The sequence below is a fragment of the Chenopodium album genome, chromosome 13 (assembly GCF_948465745.1).
Source record: "Chenopodium album chromosome 13, dcCheAlbu1.1, whole genome shotgun sequence".
In the NCBI taxonomy this organism is placed as follows: Eukaryota; Viridiplantae; Streptophyta; class Magnoliopsida; order Caryophyllales; family Amaranthaceae; genus Chenopodium; species Chenopodium album.
Window position 1 is genome coordinate 27,499,646 of NC_137846.1, and position 22,686 is coordinate 27,522,331.

Here is a 22,686-nt window from a genome sequence, read left to right on the forward strand (position 1 = left end):
CCTAGGTTATAGCTTGCACCTACTCATTCCTTTGGGTTCGACCCTTGACTTACCATATACTTGTATTTGGTTGGTTGAGTGTTTATATATTTTTTTTGGTTCTAGGAAAGGGTAGAAAATGACCTACTTTTCTCTACGTCAAAAATGGCACCGTTGCCGGGGGATGTTTTTGGTGCTTTGTTATAGTTGTTGAGTTTATTTCATCCTTAATTGAAAATAAAAAATAAGTTTTTTCTTTTAGGCTACACTTGTAGCCGTGCTACTAATCGATTCTTTTGAGATTGTATGCATAGATCACGTGATCGTTCTCTAGTGCCATTTGATCCGGAAATTGAGAGAATTATTGCAAGGTTAAGGGTTGCTAGACGATCTTTGAGTCCTAGCACTTCAAGTGAAGAAGAACCATAACAAGAGGAACAAGAAATAATGGGAGAAAATCCAAGGTAGGCATTGAAAGAATTGGGGACTCCCGGTGCATATAGATTTGAGAGTGGAATTGCTCCACCTACAACACCGGCGAATGATTTTGAAATAAGGCCAACAATGATCACTTTGAAAGAGAGGCGACAATTTAGTGGGGCCAAGCATGAAAGCCCGTTAAATCATCTCAAGGAGTTCAAAAAATATTGCAATACTATCAAGGTGAATGGGATTTCCCAAGAATTCATCCGCCTCAAGCTTTTTCCCTTTTCCCTCATAGGGCGTGCCTTGGAATGGCTAGACAAGGAGGTCAAGCCAAATGGGACGAAATGACGAAGGAATTTCTATCCCGTTTTTATCCATAAAAGAAAACGACGGAGGCTAGAGCTTTGATTCAAGGTTTCAAGTAAAAGCCTAGTGAAAGCCTCTATGAAGCATGGGAGAGATACAAAGAGTATCAAAGAGAATGTCCTCACCACGGAATTCCTACTTACCAAATTATTCAAATTTTCTATGGAGGCCTGACAAGGGAATAAACGCGTCGTCAATTGTCTATCCCTAGATCAAATACAATTTATACAACCTAAACAAACCTAATACGAGTATAAGGCAAGCATAGGGGTCGAACCACAGAGAACGGATAAACACAACCAAATGTTATCGACAATTAAGCTAGTCCGGAATAGGAGATAAGTAAACTAAAGTCTAAATATGCTAAAACAAGAAATAAAACATTAAGGGAAATTGTTTAGGAATACCATTCACTTGAACATAAACAAAGGCATAGAAATTGAATTAATTATGAACTAAACATGCTCAAATATCGAAATAAAGGATCCAATCTAGACGCCTTTCGGGGTCAATTGGCTTCTCCTAACATAGCCTCTATGTTTCCACATTAGAACCATATACTAGGAGGTACTATTAAATAACAATCGATAATAATGGACCTTAGCTAAGTCAACTTCCGTTCCTTGTTAGCAAAGATTCACCTTTAATCAACCAACAATGTGCACTTGCAAGAAGATTAAAGAATATCAAACATATAAAGACTTTAATCACAAAAAAATCAATTCTAACCTAGAACATGCTTAAGATCCAACTACACCACAACCATCCCCTTAATGGGAAAATTACTCACTAATCATGATAACAACAAGATTAATCAACAAATAATCAAGAATCAACATGATTAACAAGCAATACCAACAACAAAAACATTAATCAAAAGAAAGCAAATAAAAATAGAGGAGAGAGAGTTAGAGATTCTCATTGATTGAAGATGAAAGTCTACAAACAAGATGATCATTCTTCTTCTTCAAAATCCAAGCTCAACAATGGTGAAACCCTCACTTTCTCTCTCTAAACTACTCTAATCCTAAGCTAAACCTAGAGAGAGAATCTCTCCTAAAACAAGGGAAAAAGATCTAAAGGAATGAAGTTCTCCTTTTTCGTACAAAACAAGCCTCACAATATATAAAGAATCGCGCAAAAACGCTGAACAGGACCCGCTGTGCGCCCGCGCAAGGATCTGTGCGCCCGCGCATGGTAGTTGTGCGCCCGCGCGGCGGCCTGCGCTCCCTCTCAGCGTCCTGCGCAATGTAGCTGTGCGCCCGCGCATTTGTGGGTTGCGCGACTTGTGCTTAGGTGTGCGCGCCCGTGCCGCTGGATGCGCGCCCGCGCGGTGTGGGTGTGCGCCCGCGCACATGTCGCGCACAGGCCGCGCAAAACTTTTTGCCTCGATTCTGTAATTTTGCCAATTTTTGCGCGGGTTCTAACTGGGCTGCGCGCCCGCACATTATTCGCGCCCTTGCACCTTGCTTTCTTCGATTCTTCTCTCATGCTTTCTTGGCTTCTTCTTTGCAATCCAAGACTTCAAATACCTAAGCACAAACACCAAGGGAAGCAATAAGGTATACGGAACGGTGCAAACAGGTAATGAAGGCAAGCATTCAACAATATACGCGATTTCATTGAAAATACATCGAGACATGTATGCACGCATTAATTGAACAAAACAACTGCAGAACACCCTAAGACAAGCTAAAACAAGGCATAAACACTATCCTAGGAGCGACATAAAATGTCACTCATCAAATTCCCCCAAGCTAAACCTTTGCTCGTCTTCGAGCAAAGCTAGAGCAAAAGAGAACAAGACGAAATTATTGGAAGCAAAAGAAACAAAATAGAAACAAGGAGAAAGAATGTACACTAACTCACTAACGTAGGAATCACGGTTGTTTTTAGCTACAACAAGCCCTTAAAACCGCAAAGTTGCCTATGAGGACGAGTGAGGTCTCGTGAGGGTTTCCTAAGAGCTTAACCCACAACTCTTGACTATACCAAGGCAAGGCAACAAAAGGAAAAGAAACATGAAAAGAAAGAGCAAAACACAAGTTCATATATGGACAAGAGATAAGGACAAGTACTAGTGAATGCAAACCTTTCTAAATAGACAATTGTATGCACGTTCCAAGATGTCAATGGTTGATTGAAACATAAGACATGCTAAGCATAGAGAACTACTTAGGACTCAATCCACCCTAGCCCCAACCAATCGGGCCACGTTCTCTCCACTAGCTTCAAAACAACCCTTAAGCTAGCTTCTCAAGATTCCACGAAGGAACCGGAAAAAGATAAAGAAATGAAAAACTTTGAGAAGATAATCCCGATGTCTCAACTATGCATACTCTTTCCATAGGTTTGAAGTCTATCTCCCTCCACCGTTCTTTTGACCTAACCCACTAGAGTCTAAGGGTCTTTTTATTGGTTATAACGTAAGGCTAAGGGTTAAGGCGGGGTAAAAATTTTAAATTTGGTCTAAGTGAAGCAAAAAGTGTGGCCGACACTCAAAAACAACTCAAGAAGTCTCTAAATATCAAGCAAAAATACCACTACTGCCATTCCCCCAAGCTTATTCAACACAAACACATAATATTCCCCCCAAGCTTGTTCAAAGCATTGCCCTCAATGCTTCAACTAAGGAAGAAAATGAATCCATCTAAAATATTTTTGTTGTTTTGCTTTTTTTTCAATTTTTTTTTTCTTTTCTTTTTTAACTTTATTCATTGTCCTTGCCTTTTTTAATTTTGGATGGCTTTTTCTTGAAACTTCACTTGATTTTCATAAATTTGCATATTTCTTTACGAGCTCAACTCTAACCAAATCTCAAAGTGCTTCTTGTTTATAATCAACAACTCAAAACTTAAACCTCACATGCCAATGCTTCACTAACTAAAAGGTTAGTAAACATAGGCCATTAGGTTTGTAATGTGGTTTAAACAAGAGCGGGAAACATAAGGCTCAAATTGGTTAGCAAGTAGGTTTATGTAAAATAGAAAATCAAATTTGTAACAAAACAAAAAGAATATAAAGAAAAAATGAGAAAGAAGTGCCCTTTTCCTCCCCTAGAGTGCTTCGGTCACGATCTTGGGAGCTATAAGTCAAAACAAGGATCAAGACATGCATAGCTAAGGATCCAAATGTGCCACACAACAAAGTGATGAAGGCTAGAACAATGTTACCTCACACGGGATTATAACTAAGCAAATACCAACTAAGGGTGCCAAATCCACTATAGAGAGCAACACCATCTTACCACATACCACGTGAACTAGGGCTTCATGGATTCCTAAAAGTTCTTAACCCGGCTACCTTAGCATGTAATATCCTAGAGTCAACCAATGACACTCTCAAACCGTGCACACATTAACCACTTAGGAAGAAAGGCATTCGAGAGTAAACAAATCCAAAAGATATAATGTCCAAAATAAGAACAAACAAAACACAATTTCGCTAAACTTGCCTTGAAGTAAACAAAAATATTTTTAGATTTTCCAAAAGCATGAAAAACATGGAAATGCATATACTCACGTGCATGACATATATGAATCAACATCCCACCAAACATGATAGAATACCCTCCCCCAAGCTTGAATGAAACCAAGCTCTCAAATCATAAACAATGAAACCAAGGAGGGGAAAACAAGGAAAAATTAATCCAACATTACCAACACATGATCTTCAAGTCACAATAAGTGAGAGAGAGAGGGAAAAGAAAGATATTACCGGATATGGGATAAATGCAAAATCACACAAAAAACCCGAAATAACCTCATAGTAGCCACAATCTCTACAAATAAGGCTCGAATTCCACATGATAGGTAAGTTGAGGCACATTTCCTTGATTCTTGATCATCACCAATGCACAAGAGTATATCAAGTTGTGTACCTAGCAAGGAACACAAACACGTCCATGAGAGAAAATCTAATCTAAAAACAAAAGAAAATGAAAGCAATAAAACACGGGTTACTTCCCGCAAAGGCTTGTTTAACGTCCAAGCAAGACCGCTCTAGGAAATAATAATTCAACGCACGCAAGAGCTTGTTAAATGCACTACTACACATTTCATGGGGGTGTAAATAGGCAAATGACGGAATACGAACGTGCAATAAAATCATTGCACGTAAGTGAAGAGGGAGATACCAAAAGAAAGAAGAAGAAGGATCGAAAGGAAACTCAAGAAAGTAAGAAGTAGAAGAAGGAAAAGAAGAATGGAAAGAAAAGGAAAAAGGCAAATCCTCATCACAAATTTTTTTGTTGGCAAAATTCCTCTTATCCTCAACAATGATGGAAGGAGGGACATGAAAATCATCCATAGAGGGCGGCTCCCCAATAGGCTCTTTGAGATAGGAAGGGAGAGAAATAGGGTAAGGAAGGATGTGGTCAAACCTTAGAGAAAAAAGGGTATGAGAAACGGGAAAAGGGGTAGCTACTCCCTCACCACAAGGCCTCACATCGCCAATGAGGGCACGAAAATCAATCATAGAGTCCTCAAACGAAGGGCACTCACGATCTACACCTCCCTCAAGCTCAAAAACTCCAAGGGAATCAACTTTATCCTCCTTTTCACCACAATAGACAACCTTTCCTTCAACTATCTCAAAACCCAAGGTCCCAAAATCGTGCATGAATTGAGGTAGATTCATCTCAAACTCATCTAAGTCCCAAGAAGCGTTCTCGATGAAATCATCCAATAATCTATAAGTCCTCATATGACTCTCGAAAAATATGTGGGACATTACCTCAAAAGAGTCTATATACTCGTAGATTGAAGGGTCACAAACATACACTTGAGACTCATCAAGATGGGAAAGAGGATTTGGATTTTCAAAATCAACACTCTCTTCATTCTCTACTCCTTCACCATCACTCGAATGCTCTCTAATGGGATCCTCACTCATATGGGGAAGAGAAGAAAAAGGAAGGGCATTTTCTTGAGATTTGGCTAATTGGAGAATTTGGCTCTCAAGCATCTTCATTCTAGCTTCCACCTCCCTATTCTCAACTTCCCTCATCTCGTTATACCTCTCCATCATCTCCATTATCTTCATTATCTTCTCTTCCTTCAAATTTTCCATAGAGTTACCCTCATAAAAGGATAAGGGAAATCATTTGGAGCCATGTAAGAACAAGAAGATGAGGAGGGAGGATCATTCACATTATATACATGAGCATCATCATATTGGGGAAAGGGGGCATAATCAAGAAAATGAGATTCATTATCAACAATACGAGAAAAAGAGTTGAAATCACTTGTACTAGGTTCACATATAGGATCACAAGACAAATCATGGGGATTCATGCCACCAATAAAACTATTATCACATTGAGAATCAAAATTAGCAACATTACATGCCCTATTGCGTACATCCTTAGCGAACCGTACAAAAAAGCTCCAAGCACTATGAACCGTTAATGCTTGAAATTCACCATTAAACCTACTTTCAACTTCATATCTCGTTTGTTCATTCATGCCATAATAACAAATCTCACAAGCTTCACAAGGATTACAACCATTATAGTTCAAAAACTCTACAGGTCTATGGAAATAGACATAAAAAGGCTCACCATCATATTGAGGAAAAGAAAAACGTGCCATTTTTCAACAACAAAAACAAAACAAAGAGAACAAAAATAAATCAAAGGAAAAATATATACAATGGACTAGTCTCAATAAGATAACACAACGGTAATGGAAGCCGTTCCCCGGCAACGGTGCCAATTTGACAAGGGAATAAACGCGTCGTCAATTGTCTATCCCTAGATCAAATACAATTTATACAACCTAAACAAACCTAATACGAGTATAAGGCAAGCATAGGGGTCGAACCACAGAGAACGGATAAACACCACCAAATGTTATCGACAATTAAGCTAGTCCGGAATAGGAGATAAGTAAACTAAAGTCTAAATATGCTAAAACAAGAAATAAAACATTAAGGGAAATTGTTTAGGAATAGCATTCACTTGAACAAAAACAAAGGCATAGAAATTGAATTAATTATGAACTAAACATGCTCAAATATCGAAATAAAGGATCCAATCTAGCCGCCTTCCTGGGTCAATTGGCTTCTCCTAACATAGCCTCTATGTTTCCACATTAGAACCATATACTAGGAGGTACTATTAAATAAGAATCGATAATAATGGACCTTCGCTAAGTCAACTTCCGTTCCTTGTTAGCAAAGATTCACCTTTAATCAACCAACAATGTGCACTTGCAAGAAGATTAAAGAATATCAAACATATAAAGACTTTAATCACAAATAAATCAATTCTAAACTAGAACATGCTTAAGATCCAACTACACCACAACCATCCCCTTAATGGGGAAATTACTCACTAATCATGATAACAACAAGATTAATCAACAAATAATCAAGAATAAACATGATTAACAAGCAATACCAACAACAAAAACAATAATCAAAAGAAAGCAAATAAAAAGAGAGGAGAGAGAGTTAGAGATTCTCATTGATTGAAGATGAAAGTCTACAAACAAGATAATCAATCTTCTTCTTCAAAATCCAAGCTCAACAATGGTGAAACCCTCAATTTCTCTCTCTAAACTACTCTAATCCTAAGCTAAACTTAGAGAGAGAATCTCTCCTAAAACAAGGGAAAAAGATCTAAAGGAATGAAGTTCTCCTTTTTCGTACAAAATAAGCCCCGCAATATATAAAGAATCGCACAAAAACGCTAAACAGGTTCCGTTGTGCGCCCGCGCAAGGATCTGTGCGCCCGCGCATGGTAGTTGTGCGCCCGCGCGGCGGCCTGCGCTCCCTCTCAGCGTCCTGCGCGCCCGCGCAATGTAGTTGTGCGCCCGCGCATTTGTGGGTTGCGCGGCTTGTGCTTGGGTGTGCGCGCCCGTGCTGCTGGATGCGCGCCCGCGCGGTGTTGGTGTGCGCCCGCGCACATGTCGCGCACAGGTCGCGCAAAACTTTCTGCCTCGATTCTGCAATTTCGCCAATTTTTGCGCGGGTTCTCATAGGGCTGCGCGCCCGCACATTATTTGCGCCCTTGCACCTTGCTTTCTTCGATTCTTCTTTGATTCTTCCTTAGCTTCTTCTTTGCTATCCAAGACTTCTAATACCTAAGCACAAACACCAAGGGAAGAAATAAGGTATAGGGAACGGTGCAAACACGCAATGAAGGCAAGCATTCAACAATATACGCGATTTCATTAAGAATACATCGAGACATGTATGCACGCATTATTTGAACAAAACAACTGCAGAACACCCTAAGACAAGCTAAAACAAGGCATAAACACTATCCTAGGAGTGACATAAAATGTCACTCATCAAGGCCTTAGTCCTCAAGGAAAATCATGATTAGATGGAGGAGCCGGAGGTCCTATCATGAATAAAACAAAGGAGGAAGTGGTAGACATAATTGAAGACGTAGTGAGGTATTATAGAGATTGGCAAGATGGAGAAAGAGAGTTAACTAGCAAGAATAGCTCTTCGGTGTACTCGGTTGATCATCTAAATGCAATCAACAATCTATCCTCACAAATGACAAACTTGGGGAAGGAGATGTCCGCTATCAAGGAAAAGTTTGAAAGTGCTACCTACCAAGTTTCAAGTCTTCCCTCCCAATCTAAGGGGTGAGGTATGTCTTCTAATTCTCAACCTCCTCCCTCTTCTAATAACATGCCTAGTGGACGCTTGTTTTGTAATGATTGTGGATCGTATGACCATGATGTTTCTAATTTCCCTCACGCATGTATGGATGTTTGTGATGATTAAGATGGAAATGTGAATGAGAATGTGAACTACGTGTCTAACAATAATGATTCTAGCTTTGATAATCAAAAAGGTCAATGGAATAGGAATTACAACAACCATGGAAATTTTGACTACTACAACCAAGGTGGTGGAAATAGGAACCATGGGAACCAAAATTCCCGAGGTAACTATAACAACCAAGGTTATAGTAGCCAAAATCAAAACAAAAATTATGGTAATCATAACCAAGGTTATGGTAACCATAATCAAGGTGAAGGTAATAGGAACAATCAAAACAGGGGAAACTTTCAAAATAACTCTCAAAGGGGTCCCCCACCCGGATTTTCTCCAAAGACCCAAAATGATAATTCCTATGTTAAATCCTCTTCTTCTTCTTCTCATAGGACTAATTTGGAAGAAATCATTGAAAACCAAACAAAGTTGTTGAACACTTACATGGTCGTAAGTGACAAGAAATTTAATGAAATGATGACTTAGAATAAGATGCTTGAAAACCAAATTTCTCAACTTGCTAATGCTTTAAAAGACCATTCTAGTCCTTCTTCTTTACCATCCCAAGGCCTAGATCCCAAGAGACCGGTCAATGCTATTGTTACAAGGAGTGGTAAGGTTCTTGTGGAGAGTTTGCCTAGGAAGAGTGAGACCAAGGAGGCCACAAAAGAGGCTTTAGTAGAAGATGAGAGAGATGGTGCATCTTTGAGTGAGGTTGAGATTGAGAAACCTAGTGAGGTGAGAGTGGAGAAAGAAATTGTGAAACCCAAGCTTCCTTATCCACAAAAATTCATGAGACACAAGTTAGATGAACAATTTGGAAGATTTATTGACATGCTCAAGCAACTTCACCTTTCTATACCATTTACCAAAGTTGTCACCCAAATGCCCAACTACGCAAAATTCCTCAAAGACATTTTTAGCGGTAGGAGGACTTGTGATATTGTAGAGACGGTGAACTTGTCCGAGAATTGTTGTGCAATCATAATGAACAAGATGCCACCCAAGCTAAAAGAACCCGGAAACTTTTCCATCCTTTGTGCCATTTACAAAATGCAAATCGAGAGTGCCTTATGTGACCTAGGAGCTAGTGTTAGCCTTATGCCATATTCGGTGTACCAAAGACTTAAGCTAGGGGAACACTTACCTACTAACATCACTTTGCAATTGGCCGATAGGTCAATTAAGTTTCCTAAGGGTAAGGTGGAGGATGTCCCTTTGAGGGTTGGGAAATTTGTTATTCCGGTGGATTTTATGGTACTTGAGATGGATGAAGATGCTAGCATTCCTATCATTCTACGAAGACCATTCCTTGCTACTTCGGGTGCTATGATAGATGTGAAGAGTGCTAAAATTTCACTCAAAGTAGGAATGAGGTAATAGAATTTGACTTGAATGATAGTATGATGTATCCAAGTTCTTCTGTAGAAAACTGCATGTTGATTGATTCTCTTGATCATGTTGTGTCTTCCATGCATGAGCAATTGCTCACCTCTAACGATGCCCTTGAGAATGTTTTGTTGAATAAGGAAAAGATAGGTGATCCTAGCAAGGAGATGGCATTGTATATAGATGTGCTCAATGGAAGCCTTGAGGATGTTGAAGAGCAAATGTGTATGAGCATTTCTAGCCAAGAAGCGTTGCAAGTGGCTACATCAAAGGAAGGTAAAGGTGTTCCAATGGTTGAGCACAAACCTCTTCCATCACACCTTAGGTATGAATTCTTGGGACCCATCTCCACTTTTCCCGTGATTGTTAGCTTTTCTTTGAGTGAGCTTCAAGCTCAAGAGTTGTGTGGTGTTTTGAGAAAGCACCAAGGTGCTTTGGGTTACACCATTGATGACCTCAAAGGTATAATCCCCGCTTTATGTACACATCACATAACCCTTGAGGAGTGTGCTCTACCTTCTATTGAGAGGCAAAGAAAGCTACATCCCCAAATGGGAGAGGTAGTGTAGAAGGAGATCACCAAACTTTTGGATGCGAGAATTATATTCCCCATTTTGAGTTATAGGTGGGTCTCCCTCGTTCATGTTGTCCCAAAGAAGGGAGGCATGACTGTCGTCGAGAATGAGAGAGGTGATCTCATTCCGACGAGGATGGTCACGAGATGGAGGATGTGTATAGACTATAGACGTCTAAACACATCCACCAAGAAAGATCACTTCCCCCTTCCTTTCATTGATCAAATGCTTGAGAGACTAACGAGGAACAAGTTCTATTGTTTTCTTGATGGTTATTCGGGATTTTTCCAAATCCCTATCCACCCGGATGACCAAGAGAAAACAACCTTCACTTGTCCCTATGGAACATTTGCTTATAGGAGAATGTCGTTTGGCCTTTGTAATGCTCCCGCAACATTTCAAAGATGCATGATGAGTATATTTGGAGATATGTTGGAGGAGGATATGAAAGTGTTTATGGATGACTTCTCCGTAGGAGGTGTTTCATTTGAGGCATGCCTTAAAAATCTTGAGAAATGTTTGGCAAGGTGTGAGAAGGTGAACTTGGTTTTGAATTGGGAGAAGTGTCATTTCATGGTGGAGGAAGGCATAGTCCTTGGCCATAAGATTTCTTTCAAGGGGATAGAGGTGGACAAAGCAAAAATTGAGGTTATTGAGAAGCTTCCACCTCCAGTCAATGTGAAAGGAGTGCATCTTTCTTAGGACATGCCGGGTTTTATTGAAGATTCATCAAGGATTTCTCGGTCATTGCAAAGCCCCTCAATGATCTTCTTTAAAAGGATGCTGAGTTTGTATTTGATGATAAGTGTTTGGAAGCATTCAATAAGTTGAAGAAGGCTCTAATCTCTACTCCTATTGTTCAAGCCCCAAGATGGGATTAACCTTTTGAGTTGATGTGTGTTGCGAGCGATTCGGCAATTGGAGGTGTCTTAGGTCAAAGAATGGAAAAGAAGCTCTATATGATCTATTATATATCCAAGACTCTAAATGGTGCTCAAAGGAACTACACCACAACGGAAAAGGAGTTTTTGGCTATTGTTCATGCTTTTGAGAAGTTCTGTTGTTATTTGTTGGGTTCGAAAACCATTGTCTTCACAGATCATGCGGCTCTCAAGTACCTTTTTGCTAAGAAAGAATCCAAGCCTAGGTTGATCCGGTGGGTGCTGGAACTTCAAACTTTTGATATTGAGATTAGGGATAAGAGAGGAGCGGAAAATGTTATAGCGGACCACCTTTCTCGCCTTGAGGATTCTCAAATTCATGATGATGGTTCTCCAATTGAGGATAGAATGCTTGATGACTTCTTATATGCTATTGAGGCAAAAGAGCTCCCATGTTTCGCCAACTTAGTGAACTTTCTTACATGTGGGAGTTTCCACCTTCCTTTTCTAAGAATCAACGGAAGAAGCTCAAGAGAGAGGCAAGACACTATGTGTGGGATGATCCCATCTTGTACAAGCGAGGAGTCGATGGCTTACTTAGGCTTTATGTTCCAAACGAAGAGGTGCCTAGTGTTTTGAAATGTTCCACTCGGATCCTAGTGGTGGCCATATGGGTGTTTCTAAAACCACCACTAAGATTCTTCAAAGTGGTTTATGGTGGTCAATCTCTTCAAGGTGGGGTTTTGTTAAGTCATGTGATCGTTGTCAACGAGTTGGGAATATCTCCAAGCGAAATGAGATGCCTCAACAACCTATCCTTGAGTTGGAGGTATTTGATGTATGGGGAATTGATTTCATGAGACCGTTTCCCTCATCTTTTGGAAATCAATACATTGTTGTGGCGGTGGATTACATGTCTAAATGAGTTGAGGCCATTGCTTCCCCAACAAATGACCACAAGGTGGTAATGAAATTGTTCAAACAGATCATCTTTCCAAGATTTGGTGTACCTTAGGTGGTGATAAGCGATAATTGTTTTCATTTTATTCACAATGCGAAAGCATGGAGTTCATCAATGATTTGGCCTTCCATATCATCCTCAAATAAGCGTCCAAGTAGAGATTTCCAATCGTCAAATCAAGTTAATCTATGAAAAGACGGTTACAAAAAATAGGAAGGATTGGTCAGACAAGTTGAATGATGCTCTTTGGGCCTATAGAACGGCTTTCAAGACACCTATAGGTACCACTCTATACCGCCTAGTCTATGGCAAATCATGCCATCTCCTTGGGGAACTCAAACACCGTGCTTTGTGAGCAATCAAGAAGATAAACTTTGATTTGGCAAGTGCAGGGGTGATAAGGTGGTTAGATCTTCATGAGCTAGAGGAGCTTCGACTTGGTGCTTATGATTGTGCTAGTATTTACAAAGATCATTCCAAGGAAACTCATGATAAGCTTATCGAGAAGAAAGATTTTTGTGTTGGTGATAAAGTTCTTCACTACAATTCAAAAATGAAGTTGTTTCCCGGAAAGCTCATGTCAAGATGGAGTGGTCCTTGGTTCAAAACGTCTTTCCTAGTGGTGTTGTAGAGATTTCAATGATGGATTCTTCATCTTTGTTTAAGGTCAATGGCCATCGGCTAAAGAAGTATTTCGATGGTGCTTTTTTTGGCCTTATTCACATATTGCTTCTCCGACAACCACCTTAATGGGTGGAGAACGTCGAGCTATGACGTTAAACAAGCGCTTCCTGGGAGGCAACCCGGTTTTTTAACCCTTTTCTTTTGATTTTTCGATTCTACATATTTCTTTTATTTTTGAGAACTTTTCTTATTTTTCTTTGTTTTCTTCATTTTAGGTACCACGAGATTGGATCAATGATGATTTTTAACAATTTCGGTGTTTGAGTTTTCATGAATTTTAATTTATGATCGAGTGATTTTTGAACTATTTTTGTGTGATTTTTAAACACTCGATCATGACGCTCGTTAGCACCGAAGAGAGCTGATCGGGGATTAAGTAGGTCGTTGGTCTACTAACCCTAATCAAATTAAATATTTATAACCTAAACTACCCTAATACAAGTATAGGGGTAAGTAAAGGGTCGAACCCAAAAGGAAGCATGCGAGCTAAACACCAAATTCGCTAAGCAAGAGTCAAGGAAAGGATAATTTTGTTGAATTTTTTTTGGATAAAAAGCACTAAAACTACGAATAAGCAAAGATAAAGATGAATAAAATCAAGAGAGAACAACGCTAGGGATACGGGGGTGTCAAGCATGATAAGAAAAGGGGGAATAATGATAGTTATCATGAAGAACATGCCAAAGAACACAAGATCCTACCTAAACAACTCATTCTCATGCAATAGTCTAGGCAAATCAATGAAAGAGGTCGATGCTAACTAGGATCATTCTCATGCATCCTATTAGACACAAGCAAATCAAGAGAATAAAGAAACACAATACACAAAACTCCATTTTATCAACTCATTCTCATGCAATCATTAAAATAGAGGTGATTTTAATCTAGTTCAAATCATTTTCATGCATTTAAACTAGAAGGCAATCAAATAAAGTGCAACAATAGTCTCAAGCCATTAAAAATCATGTCTTTCATCAATTTAAGGCATGTATTCGATCCAACCATCATCATTCATCCAACATTCAACACATATTTTCCACCCCCTTCCCCTAGCTAAAAGATTAGCCTAGAGAAAGGAGATTAAACATAGTATCAATACTAGAAACAAACTCAAGAAACTCAAAACAAAACATGATTAAAAACAATGAAAACAATAATAACTAGATGAACTAAAAAGATTAACAAAAATAAGCAACAATAAAGCAAATAAATAAAGCTAAAGGAAAGGATTAGAGATTACTAGAGAGAGGATTAATGAAAGATGAAATCTTGAAGGAATTGCTTGATTGAAAATTAAAATTGACCAAAATTAATTACTTGGAAGAAAATTGAGCAATAATCTACTTTATCTCTCTAAAAATTATCTAATCTAACCCTAAGAGAGAGAAGCTCTCCTAAACTAACTAAGAAAAAATAGCATAATAGATTTCCCCTTCCCTAATTACCCCAAAATAGGTATTTATAATACAAGCTAAACAAAATAAAATAAAAAGAAATAAAACTAAATAAAAGTAATTAAAATAAATAAAAATAACAAAACCAAAAAATAAAAAGAAAAGAAAACCAAAAAACAACCCCGATTCCCCCAAAAATCACGAACTGAATCAGCCCTCCATTCTCTTCGTGGCTCCCCTGATTCAATCGCCACCCATTCACGCATCATCCCAAACAACCATCATCACCGTTCATCAGCATCAACCAGCAATCAATCAAGACCGTTCAATTTTCATTAAAACTCGCGTGAGAAGCTCGTGATTGACCCTCATTTGTGCGCCCGCGAAGACGTCGCGCAGAGGTCGCGCAAACTTACTGCCTCGACTCTAAATTTGGACTCCAATTGTGTGCGCCTTCTGACAGGGTTGCGCGGCCGCGTAGTCTGGGTTGGGCGAATTTGGAGGTTCGATTGAAGCGGTTTTTCTGGTTGCTGTTGTTGCAATTGTTGCAGCTGGTGGTTTCGATGCTTAATTGTTGCAGGTTGTTGTGTTGGTTGCGGTGGCTGATGGTGTTGTTGGTTTCTGTTGGTGTTGGTGGTTTGCGTGGGGTGAATTTGAGTGTGTGACTGGTGCGAATTTAGGAGCGTAGGTTTTGCGGGTTGGTGTTAATTGAGGTCAGGTGGCTGAAATGGGTGATTGAGGTTATTGGTGGGTGGTGATTGGAGGTGTTCTGGTGGTTCTTGGTGTGAGGTGAGCAGGGGCGCTGTGGGTGGTGATTTTGGTGGCGAAATGGGAGGTGAGGCTGGTAAGTGGTGCTGCTGCGTGTTGTTGCTGCAGTTGCTGTTGGTTTTAATGGTGTTGCGGGGTGAAGTTGCGGCTTGGCAGCAGGGGATTGGTGTGAGGTTGATGTGTTGGAGTGCGTGAGGGTGTTTGCTGCTATTGTTGTTGGTGTTGTGGGTTGGAGATGCGTGGGAGTTTAGTTTGGGTGCTGATGGTGGGAATGTGTGGTTTGTTGCTTGAGTGGTGTGTGTGTGTTGCGGAGTTGGGAGAAGGGGAGTGTGGTGTTTTGGTGTGGTGGAGGATAAGGAAGGGTGTGGTGAAGGTTAGGCTGGCAGCAGGTTGGTTAGGGGCCTTGCAATTTGGCAAGGGAGTGAGGGAGCATTTTGCATTTGCCTCGAACCTCGGACCCCAAACACGATTTGAACTTGAAACCTTGACGCACCTACAACCAAAAACAAACACGAGGGAGAAACGGGACAAAGACTAAAATAATAAAATAAAATAGGAAAAATAAAGTAAAATAAAATAAGATAAATAAAGTAAAATAAAATAAAATAAAATAAAATGCTAAAACAAAAGAAATAATGAAATAAAATAAAATGAAATAAAATAAAATAAAATAAAATAAAACAGACTAGAAACTAAAAGAAAATAAATAAAACGAGAGAAGCGGGAAATTATTAACTAAAACTACAAAAATAAACTAAAAAGTAATAAAAAGGGCAAAAATGCTCAAAATAAATATAAAAGACGAGAATAATAAAATAATAGAAATAAAGGATAAAAAAGGTGAAATTATTGGAAAATAAGCCGGAATACGACTCAATAAACACCCTAAAAGTGACATAAAAGTCACTTATTAAGAGCGCAAGCACGAGAGTATGCTCAAGAGCGGAAATTTTCTCCCCCTAGTCTTTGTTTGCGCACGCATCATAGGTTGCGTGCACGCGCCAAAGGGGTCAGAAATTTATGATCATTTTGATGAAAATTGGTCGAATTTTGAACCCCCCATTACCCTCCTGGTGCACACGCACCACCCTCCCTACGCGCGCGCACCAAGGGGGTTAAAACTTTTGGCCTTGTTTTGTTGCGTCTCAAGGCAAAGCAACCCCCCTCATTTGCTGTAGCTGGTGCACATGCTCCACCCAGGCTGCGTGCACGCACCAGCCATAGAAGCCCCACCTCCCTTTTTTGTGCCCCTCTTCTCACAAGAACCCCCCTCACACCCCTTTCTCTCTCCCCGATTTCCCCCTTATTCACCATTCACTCTTCTCTCTTCAAACAGAAAACCTAGCCTAAGAGTGCCATAAATGACACTCATCTAATTCCCCCAAGCTAAACCTTTGCTCGTCTTCGAGCAAAATAAAATCAAGCTTAAAGGAAAATGATAACATTGATTAGGCAAGCAAGAAACGAGAAAGACTAGAGAATAAGAGAATATACACTAACTCACTTTCGCAGGAATCACGGTCAATTTTAGCAACAATTGACAAGCCATTTAAACCTCTAGATTGCCCTAGAGGAAGAGTAATTCTCTCGTAAGGGTTTCCTAAGAGGTTAACCCATAACTTTATATTAAAAGGAGGCAAAACATAAAAGGAGAAAAGAGAAAATTAAAACCTTGAAAAGAAAAAAGGTGCTTATACAATGGAATTTTGCACATGATCAAAACACGAGAGGATATCAAACTTTCTAAAACAACAATGGTAAGCACGTTTTCTCAATTGGCTTCAAATCTTCTTTTAGCAAGCATCTCAATAGTTCCTCGAAGGAACCGGAAAAATAATAGATTTGAGGTTTTCTCGACATCTTGACTTTGCATCCCCTCTCCTTAGGCTTTAACTCATAATACCCTCCCTCGGTATATGACACAACCACTAGATCAAAAGGGCTTTCCCAAAGGTTGTAACGTTAAGGGAAAAGGTTGAGGGTAGGCTTAAAATTTAGAATTTGGTGGTACACCTAAGTTGTGAAGCAAAGATTGGCCAAATATTAACACCAAAAAAAAGAGATCACCAAACAAAAACAAACTAACATCCCCAAGCTTATTCAAAGCTATAACCACAATCATATATACAAAAAGCGTAAGACGCTTCCCCCCAAGTTTGAACAAAGCATTGTCCTCAATGCTTAAAATAGGGCGAAACATTTACATGAAAATGTTTTTGAATTTTTTTCATTTTTTACTTTTTTTTTTTAATTTTTGCCAAAGCTTTTTGAATTTGCTTTGCTTTTTCTCATTTTTTTCAATTTTTCATTATTCACTTTATTCATTGTCCTTGCCTCTTTTAACTATGGACGGCTTTTTTTCATTTATTCACTTGCCATTATTTACAAGATATACAAACCACAAGCTTGCTTACAAATAAGAACCAATATCCAAACTCATATACCACAATCTCCAAGAACATGATCACTTGCTTCACAAAAACCAAAAATGGAACAAAAAGAAACAAAAGGCCCAAAGTTCTAAAGATGTGGCTTGAAAAGAAGGAAAAAAGGCTCAAATGGTTTGCAAGTAGGCAAATGTGAACCCAAGAACTAAAATAAAGAAAATTAACCTAGAAAAGAAAAATAACCACCCCGAAAAGATGCCTTTGTCCTCCCTAGATGGTTCGGTCTCATGTTTGAGAATTATGAGTCAAGATTCAAGATTAGGTCCGCAATAGTCAAGGATCCATGTCGCTCATGCAAGTAATTGTAGAAGGCTTGAAAAACAATGAAACCTCACAAGGATGTGGCAAAAACACACGAAAGGCTTCAAATTCACCAAAGGGGAACAATTGCGAGTTTTCAAAAACAAAAGAATCTGGCGTCAAGGTCCCAATAGTTCTTAAAGGACTACCTTAGCATACTCTATCCTAGAATCAACCAAAGATACTCTCAAACAATGCAAACCATTGTTTTTAGGAAGAATAATAACCAATGTGCAAGTTCAAGTGGTACTACGTCCAAAGCAAAAGCAAAATATTAAGAAAGAAAAGCAATGCCTCAAAAACATTTTATTCATATTTACAAAATCCTTTTTGGTTTTAAATTTTTTTTTAATTTTTTCTCTTCTTTTCTCTTTTTTTTTTTTTTTTTTTTTTTTTCCAAAGGAAAGTATAAAATCAAAATGTAAGAAAGTAAAGTGTAAAAAGGAAAGTAGAAGAAAATGGAAATGGGAAACAAAAAGAAAACAGAAAAACATAAGAAAATAGAAAAGGAGGAAAAAGAAATAAAATAAAAAATAGAAAAGCAAAAGAGAAGGAGGAATGCAACAAGGAAGTCATGCTAACACACATAAGTCCCAATCGACAAACAAGTGAACATAGATGCAAAAAACCACACGACCTAGTGGCTGTCGAGCAACAAAAATTCAGAGTATCACATACCTTAATTTTCTTGAAAAGGTTGGGGATGTTTTCATCATCAAAAGGGAGAGTACCACAAAGAAGAGCATATAAGATAACACCGCAACTCCACACATCAACTTCAAGACAGCATAGAGTTTTCCAAAAATCACCTAAAGGTACAAAAGAAAGGCAGACCATGTTTCAAAGAATTATCATAAAGGCCAATGTTCCCAAACACTCTAAGGTGTTAGAAAGCAAACATCCTCGAACCGTTCAACTCCTCCTAATCTAAACCTAAACTAAGCAAACAAGAGAAGAGAATAAAAAGAAGATCAGAAGGATCTCACCAGGCGTCGAAGCTATGCTACATTAAACAAAGTTAAAGAGCACTTTTATGAAGCATCAATGTCCAAAGCATAAGCGACGAAGCAAGGTGAAAAGAATATAGACTATATACAAAGAAGATTGTTAGTAACTTCAATACAAAAGAAAAGAAGAAAATAAAAGATAAAATGTATGAAAAGAAAGAAAAAGTAATATATGATAGCATCAGGAATAGGGTCAGCAATGAAATCAGGATGCAAAATTATCAGACTATAGCAGAGTTAGGAAACAAGATATCGAACAATCATCATCAGGAATCATAATCACAGAGAAGTAGAGATACACAGCAGACAGCGATCAGCAGACCAAACAACAATACCAAGAACAAGACACAGAAATTAGCAGAAATACATCACCATCATCACCAGAGAAGCAAGAGATACATAGAGATCAATACCAGAAGCAAAAGAGACCAGGAGTGAACTACAATAGCGAGGAGGGAAACAGTGAAACACACAAACAACATAAATCACCCCCAAGCTCAGAATGAACTACCTCCCAAACTCCAAACCTAATAACACATAGGCAAAAGAGAACATCATATAAAGCACATAACAAAGAGGGGTAGCCACAATAGACTCACTCCGCACTATTGTAAGGGGTAGAATGAGAACTCCTCTCACCGGTCTCTAAGACATGAACCGAGCTAGCCATCTCACTCACCTCAATAGGAGCTTTCCTCTTCAACCTCCCCTCCCGCCTAGCACGGTCTATCTCAAAGAAATGAGACCAATCATCCAAAACCGGCTCTCCCGATAATCCCGACCTACCAAAAGTCTCGGGGTTCGAGAAAGGCATAGGGTTCGCGAGATCATATGTATAATTGCATCCACCGGGCCGCTTGTAGTCGTTAGTGGCCACGGTGGTGTCCATGATAACACTATTAGGGATATGAGGACCCTCCCAATAGGGGTAACAAGGTCTAGGACCCACGATAGGATCAAAGGGTTCCCATTGAGGGATAGGTCCTTGTTGAACCGCGAGGTAGGGGTAGTTCAAGTAAGGTTCAATCTCCCCCCTCCTCACACGGTAGTCATACAATTGATTAGCATGAAAATCATAGCCAAGAAAAGAATCACACCCTAAAGGCATTGAAATCAAGACATTAGTGATGGAATCCAACTTGGCGTGAATAACAGATAAATCAAATGTAAAAGAAGAAGTAGAAGGAGGGATAGGAGTACCTCCCCGTTCAACCGGGGGTAAAGCTTGGAAGTCCGTCAAGAGAGCATAAAACCCCAACAAACTTCTTCACCTAAGCTTAACCAAACCTTGTGAAACCTTGAATTAACACCGAAATTGTTAGAAATTTTCATTGATCCAATCTCATAGCACCTAAAATCAAGAAAACAAAGAAGAATAAGATAAGTTCTCAAAAATAAAAGATATAGAAAAATGAAAAATTAAAAGAAAAGGGTTAGAAAACCGGGTTGCCTCCCGGGAAGCGCTTGTTTAACGTCATAGCTCGACGTTCTCCACCTATTAAGGTGGTTGACGGAGAACCAATATGTGAATAAGGCCAACAAAAGCACCATCGAAATACTTCTTGAGTCGATCGCCATTGACCTTAAACGGAGACGAAGAATCCATCATTGAAACCTCTACAACACCACTAGGAAAGACATTCTTAACAAAGTAAGGACCGCTCCATCTTGACATAAGCTTTCCTGGAAACAACATCATTTTTAAATTGGAGAGAAGAACTTTATCACCAACACAAAACTCTTTCTTCTCAATAAGCTTATCATGAGTTTCCTTGGAACGAGCTTTGTAAATACTAGCACAATCATAAGCATCAAATCTAAGCTCCTCTAGCTCATGAAGATCTAACCACCTTTTCTCCCCCGCGCTTGCCAAATCAATGTTTATCTTCTTGATTGCCCCTAAAGCATGGTGTTCGAGCTCAACCAGGAGATGGCATGATTTGCCATAGACTAGGCGGTATGGAGCGGTACCTATAGGTGTCTTGAAAGCCGTTCTATAAGCCCAAAGAGCATCATTGGAGATGGTTCTTTTATGATTTGACTTCTTCTGAAGAGAGGGGTTAATGTTGCATCTTGGAGGTCTCCAAGTCAAAGAATACGTCTTTGACTTACGGTTTGTAGCCTCCTTACTCGGAATCAAGAATCAATCCTTCACTCGGGACACCTTCCATATGAAAACATTATGCCTCTTAGTACGATCAAGGAACTTTTGGTTTACAAGGGCATAGTCATTGAGGAAATGAGAAGGCGTCCTCTCCTTAGGATCAACTATCGGAGGGAGCTCGCATAGCAAATCTTTATATGAATCATTGAGGCAAAGAGCGACGATAGAGATCATGCCTCCAATTTGGATGCTCCCCGAAAGCGAAACACCATCTCGGATATCCAAAAACCGGTTGATTAAATGTTTAATGAAATCTACAAGCTCGATCTCATGCGACTCTTGGTCGGCAAACCATAGCCAATAAAGCTCCTCGCGGGAGATAGCTCCCAAAGAGTCCTTAGAGCATAGGGCATAAGTGAGAATACGATTAAAGTATCTCATCACCGGATGAACGATCGATGTGGATTTAGAAGTTTGAGGCTCATATTTCCCCTCATTAGAGATAAGCCGCCACCACCTGAGTTCATCATATTCATGGTCGGTAGTCATTTTTCCATTGGCCGGATAGACAAGATGGTCTTCATCAACGACCCAAGGAAACCGAAAGTATGAACAAAGTTGTGACTCCGACAACCAATGATCATTATTGAAAAGTTAAAAGGTCAAAGTTCTCAAAGAGTCACCACTTGACTCTCGGACCACTTCAAGGGATGATAGAAACTCATACGTCACCCTAACATAGGTAGGGGCGCTCAAATCCAAGAACTCTAAGAGACCGAGGTTCTTGGCTAGGTAGCGAACGTCATCATCTATTCCAAGTAGCTTGGTTGTTGTTTGATCGTAGAATCTTGCTGAATTGACTTTCCGCTTGGATAGTTGCTTGAACCTATCCCAATGTAATTCCTTAGAGAATTCAATGACATATGTCTCTACCACCTCGGGGGGGAGGTGGAACAACGAGCCTAGCTTTGCTTGAACTTGTTCTAGCACGCTTCTTATGACGGATGGGAACCATCTACAAGAAGCAAAGAAATTCATGACCAATTCTTTAAAAATTATCATTGTTCAAGAATATTCAAGAGAAATTGCTCTAAAATCAAGCACAAACATTATTCAATAAAAAATGAAACAAGAAATGGTCAGACATGAACAATGCCATGAATATTGAGACATAAGATTAAAGCAACTAATCATGAAGTAAAGGCAAAATTGGACACAAGAGACCAAATCATGAATCATTATGAGAAAATTAATCCTAAACATTGAATTATCAAAGAAATGAAACTATCATATAGAATACCCATGAGAGAGAAAATGACCAACAATGGTGAATCAAGGATTCAAGCAAGGTATACAAATTCAACATGAAAAAGCTTCAATTTAACATCCAATAACATCATTCAACACAAATTACAAGTTAAAAGAACCAACAATGGAGTTCTACCATGAAAGCAGAAACAAGAGTTTCAAGCTTCAAAAATGAGGAAGAAGATGACTAGAAAGTGAGAAATTATACCTCAATGAAGCTTTGAATTACTTGAAAATTGCACAATTGATGAATATAGATCAATTAGAACACCCAAAGTTAAGATTCAAGCACCAAAACAAACCCTCAAAAAGTCGAATTTTTGCCCTAAATTTTCGAAAATAAAATCGAAGATTTCATTTTAT

General features: G+C 39.1%; 1 non-coding gene across 1 annotated transcript; it reads right to left on the reverse strand.

Annotated features, from left to right (window-relative positions):
* Positions 1-798: 798 nt before the first annotated feature.
* Positions 799-904, reverse strand: LOC145577307 (small nucleolar RNA R71). The gene has a single exon (XR_014098753.1). It is a non-coding gene; the product is annotated as a small nucleolar RNA R71 (small nucleolar RNA).
* Positions 905-22,686: the final 21,782 nt, after the last annotated feature.